The sequence below is a fragment of the Lepisosteus platostomus genome, unplaced genomic scaffold (genome assembly GCF_059453375.1).
Source record: "Lepisosteus platostomus isolate fLepPlt1 unplaced genomic scaffold, fLepPlt1.hap1 Scaffold_46_H1, whole genome shotgun sequence".
Lineage (NCBI taxonomy): Eukaryota > Metazoa > Chordata > Actinopteri > Semionotiformes > Lepisosteidae > Lepisosteus > Lepisosteus platostomus.
The window spans coordinates 187,875-193,462 of record NW_028291666.1 but is presented as its reverse complement, the minus strand read 5'-3'; the positions used below and the strand labels follow the sequence as shown (position 1 = coordinate 193,462).

The 5,588-nt window shown below is 48.6% G+C and overlaps 1 non-coding gene across 1 annotated transcript; it reads left to right on the top strand.

The window, feature by feature from the left end:
- The first annotated feature begins 5,471 nt into the window (after window positions 1–5,471).
- Window positions 5,472–5,588, top strand: LOC148633568 (U5 spliceosomal RNA). The gene has a single exon (XR_015933914.1). It is a non-coding gene; the product is annotated as a U5 spliceosomal RNA (small nuclear RNA).

The following is a 5,588-nucleotide window of genomic DNA, read 5'->3' as shown; positions in this document are numbered from 1 at the left end:
TTTGCTCTCCCGGCCAGCAGGGGTCGCCGTTGGTGCCGTAGGCTTTGGGAGGAAAACCTGCAGGATGGAAAGGTGATCTATAGCCTCATCTCTAAAGATGTTTTGTTGCTGTGGCATGTGTGTGACCCATATTCAAAGAAAAAAAACCCGTCTGTAAAACGAATATCGAAGCTGCCTCTAAATCGATTTCGATTTTTCGATTTTTAAGAACTTTATTTTCTTTTCACAATAAAATACAGGACATCACAAATCAGAAAGCTTTACATTAATATACATACTTAAAACAGTATATATGATCACATCTCATTACATTTTGACACGGTAACAGTTACATAGTAACAATTTATTTTTTTCTGGTGCAAATCACATTCTTTACTTAAACATGATAATGTTTTTCACAGTCTCTTGAGATATTGACCTATGCTCTCTATTTCCCACAGATTTTCTGCTTCCTCCCTCCCTTCTCTCCACAGATCTCTGAGGTAATAGTTCTCTCGGGTGATGAACAGGGCCAGGCTACCTGCTGCCTTGACTGGGACCTCGATGCCTTTGAACAGCCCCATGTTCCTCACTCTCCACAGGGCGTCTTTCCCACTGTTCACCACGGCCCAGATCCTGTCAAACACGTCAGGAGGAAGTTTGACAGGAGAGATGCCGTATATGACGAAAGCAGCGGTCAGGGTAAATTGGGGCGAGAGAGCCTGCAACCAATCTTCAAACTGTGCCCAGAAGGCCTTAGCAAAAAAACAGGACCACAGGAGATTGGTCACAGTCTCCTCCTCGCCGCAGCCCACCCTAACGCAGCGAGGCCCCTACGGTACAAGAAAGTTCGTACAGGTAAGCACTGGTGGACGACACTCCAGGCTAAATCTCTGTGAATGTTGCACAGAAACTTAGAGGATGTGTGTTTCCACACCTTCCTTGTTTGGGCTGATGTTAAAATGCCCACAGGGGTCTGCCTATTATTCTGGGGTGCAACGAAATCTTCCAGTTTTTGGACCCTGACATCTCGGAAGGGAATATGGCCAATTGGGTGAGATCTTAGAAAACTTTTAACTGTCCCATAAATTGCAGGGCATGTGTCAGAGAGTGGGACGTCCAGCTTGGGTCTGACACCCCACACTCTGAACACCTCCCTACCTACCCAGAGCCTGGAAAAATAAGTCCAGGTACGCGCTGCAGGTGCTGTTGCAAAGCCTCTCAGCACAGAGGCCAGGAAAATGCACAGCAGCTTCGTAGCAATATCTGGGACAGACTTCCCCCCTGAGGGTAGCGGCCTGTACATTATTTCCCTTCTGAGTCTTTCCTGCTTCCCACCCCATAGAAATTGAAACATCAATCTCCTCAGCACCGCCGCAACACGGTGTGGGATTGGGAAGGTAGAAGCCAGAAAATTCAAGACAGACAAGAGCTCGGCTTTGATGACCAGCACCTTTCCTGTCATGGTGAGGTCTCGGTCCTTCCATTGCATCAGTTTTTTGTTTAAGATTGGCAATTTGTTCTGCCAATTTACTGTTCCCATCTCTTCTCCAAAATACACCCCCAGGACCTTAATTCTCTTCTCTTGCAGCCTGAGATCATGTCCTTCTATTGGCTCCCTCCAGTTCTGATAAAAAATCTCACTCTTAGATTTGTTAATTTTTGCGGAGGAAGCCAAAGAGAAACGATCACAGCACTGCAGAGCTCTGCTAATTGAGGCATTGTCAGAGAGGAGCAGGGTGACGTCATCCATGTATAGAGATGTCTTTACCTCTCCTCCCCCACTTCCAGGCACTGGTATCCCATTAATGGCCTGATCCTGGCGCAAGGCACAGGCTAAGGGCTCCATAGCCAAAACGAATAACAAGGGGGCTAATGGGCAGCCCTGCCTCACCCCTGAACAGACTTCAAAGGGGCGTGATCTATTGCCATTAACCATTACTCTGCTGTTGCTACCTGTGTACAGCAGGTTAATCCACTTTCTCATGATGGGGCCAAACTTCATGTGCTCAAGTACCGATGTTAAGTACTGCCGGTTTAGGTGGTCAAAGGCCTTTTCTAGGTCTACACCTAAAATGCACAGAGGGAGGGAGCGATCCTCTGAGTACAGACAGACATCCCTCAACAAGGCCAGGTTGTAGCTCATCAGGCGTCCTGCTATCCCACAAGTCCGTTCTTTCCCTACCAGTGAGGCCACTACATTTTGTAGGCGCAGGATCTTAGCGTCCACGCCTAAGAGGCTGAGGGGTCTCCAGTTCTTTATGTCATTCTTTGCTCCTTTCTTAAACAAGAGAGAGATAGTGCCTTCTCTTAAGGAGTCAGGCAGCAATTCTGTCTTATAGCTTTCCTCGAATAGGAGCAGTAGCGGATCCTGAAGCAGATCCCAAAAGGTGCAATAAAATTCTTTAGGCAGCCCGTCAGCACCCAAAGTTTTCCCCTTCTGTAAGCTCTCCATAGCCTATCTCAGCTCTTCTACTGTCAAATCCCTCTCAAGTACTTCCCTATCTTCTTCACTCAAAACGTTTTCTAGCTTTGAGGTAAAAAAATGAATTTCTTCATCCTTTACCTCTGTAGAGCTGTACAGTCTTGAGTAGAAGGCCTCGCTGCAGGAGAGGATAGCACTCGGCTCTGTTCTCTCTCGTCCCTCCTCATCAACTACACTTTCCATGACAGACTTGGAGCCTACCACTTTCCTGAAAAAGAGGCGAGTACACTTCTCATTTTCTTCCAAGAACTGCACTCTGCTTCTTAACAGCACTCCTCGACTACTTTCTTCGGCTATGCTCCGGATGTCCTTTTTTAAAAGGGTGATATCCTCGAGCACATCGAAGCCACTGTGCAGCATTGTGTAGAGACGCTGCAGCTGCCTCTGTTTCCTGGCTAGCACTCCTCTCCGTCTGGCAGCAGCCTTCCTTCTCTCAGCCATGAAAAAGGCCTTTGTCCTCATCTTCACCTCCTCCCACCACTCTCCTACTGACCCGTACAGACACTGCAAGGACAGCCACTGTGATAGTTTCTCCTTGTAGCGGGATACTACCCCCTCGTTCTCTAGCAGCTTTGTGTTGAGTTTCCAGAGGCCTGGGCCAAAGACAGTCCCGCCCTGGAGTTCCACTCTACACCCTAAAGCCTGATGATCTGAGAAGAAGACAGGCTGAAGAGTGACCCCAACAACTTTCACTCTCTCTGAGACAAAGCAATAGTCAATTCTGGAGCTGCTATTCCTCCCTGACCATGTATATCCTGCTGTTGTGGGATATATACATCTATATGTGTCTGAGAGTTTAAAGTCTTGAACTAAGTTTTGCAGGGCCAGTGAGCTGGAATCCAATTTTATCGGAGAGCTAGACTGCCTGTCTGTGTGCTCTAAGATACAATTAAAATCCCCTCCCACTGTCACGTCTGTGCTACTTAACAATAGGGGAGAGAGTGCCTTGAGTAGCTCCACCCTTCCTCCCACGTCAGTAGGACAATACACATTGATTAGCCGCAGGTTAACGGTCCCCCATTCCACATCCACACACAGCAACCTGCCATCTATGACCCTCTGAATACTTTTCAATTTGAAAGCCCATCCTTTGAAAAGAATGGCCACGCCAGAGGCTCTGTTGTTATTGTCCCCTGACCAAACAGAAGGCCCTTTATCCCACCTATCTTCAAAGCTTTTATACCTCTCTTGATAGGCTAAAGCACACTCCTGCAACATCAACACATCTCCCTCTCTCTGCTGGAGGTAATCAAAGACACACTGGCATTTAACTCTGTCATTGATACCTCTGGTGTTAAGAGAAATTATGTTTAGAGCCATATTACATAAGAAAGTGGAACCAGTCTTTACAAAACACATTTCTCTTCGGTCTCACCTGTTACCTTCTTCTTTTTCTTTTTCTTCTTACCAATTTCCTGCCAGCCATCCTCTGAATGAGCCTTCATCAGGGTGGCAGCAGTAAAAGCGTTCACGGAGTCCATTTCAAGGAAGGGGGTAGAAGGAGGGGTGGAGGGGTTCCAGCTGTCCCCATCGCCATGCTCTCCTTCCTCCTCGCTCGGGGAGAAAACAGAGTCATTTTTCCTTTTCCTCAAGTCCAGCTCCTGGGAGCACTGAGGGGAAAGGGGTGCAGCCGATGCACCAGTCTCCTCTTCCCCCTCACCCACCAGCTGTTGCAGATCCTCCGTGACGGACTGGATGGAGGAGAGGAGGGCATCTGTAGCACTTGCAGAGTCTGAGAAAAGCAGCTCCGCTGAATCCTGGGTATCGTCGCTGGACCCGCTCCACCGGTGGGGGCCCCACAATGGCCCTCGTTCTGAGGAGCAGGAGTGGGGGAGGGGTCCTCGCTGTTCTCTGGGGTTTTCAAACCCTCGTGCTTGTCTGGTGCAGTCTGCGGTTGTGGGAGCGTAGTGGATTTCTCTTCCACCGGCCCTGGAGCCACAGCAGGACTGATCCTGGCTGGAGGCTGAGACTCTTTGTTCAACAAGGGTTCTTTGTTTGACTTGTTGTTTGCTTTGGCTTTTCGGGCCGGTTTGGCTGAAACAAGCACTGCCTCATCCTTTCTCATTTTGAGTTTATTGGCGTAGGCGTGAGGGCAGTTCTTAAAAACGTGTCCTTCCGAGCCACATAAATTGCACTTTGGCAGCATTGAACAGTCAGAGGCTAAATATCCCTGTTTGCCACAGGTCTTGCAGCATTTCACAGTGTAGGATGATGCCAGGTGTCCCACAGCACCACAGCGCCGACACACCTTTGGTTGTCCCACATAAAAAACATAGCCATTGCAGGCGCCCAGCCGGATTGTAGAGGGCAGGTGCCTTAAGCCTCCATTTACATTGTCCGGTAGCAAGCGAACCTCGAATTTCCTTGCTCCTGTTTTTATACCGTCAACATCTCTAACCTCAGTTCCATGGTGGACTGTGCAGTACTGCTTAAGCCAGGTGTGAATGTCCTCCGTCTTTGCCATTTCCGAGAACATAACAACATGCACCGTTTTCCTCTCTCTCTGTGTCAGAGGCTGCAAGTTGATCTTCTCAAGGGCAGGAACTTTCCCTCTTTTTGCCTCAAACACATCCACACATTGTTCAAACAGAGAATAGGTAGCAAAAACAACCTCAAATGCTTTCTGACCTGGGAGAGCGAAGATGAAATCCAAGTGCCGAGGTTCAAAGCCAAGTTCCTTCTGTAACACTTTTCTGCCTAACTGCATACGATCCATGAAGAGGTCATCCAAAAGCTCAAAACGTACAGCATTCTTGCGGGATCCAAAGGTTGCCATCTCAAACTGCAAAACAAACACTGCTTCCAGAAAACAAGAAAACAATCCAACTACACCAACTACAGGCTGATCAAGGTATCTCCCCTGCCAGGTAAGCCGAGAGCCGCAGGCGATGAGCCCGGAGCTGAACGGGCCCCACTGGCTCGTTTGTAAGGCCAGGTGCATTGCCAACCACGACCGGCAGGGCAGAGGGCTTGAAGGCGGCCTGGGCTCCTGCAGCTGTCCAGCCACGCACTCTGGTTTCTCTTCATCTCGTACAAATCTTTTGCCTTTTACTAAAGATTTCCATAGAGAGGAGCATGAATGAGTTCCATACAATTTTTGTGCTTCCCTGCCTTCGGGTGGGGC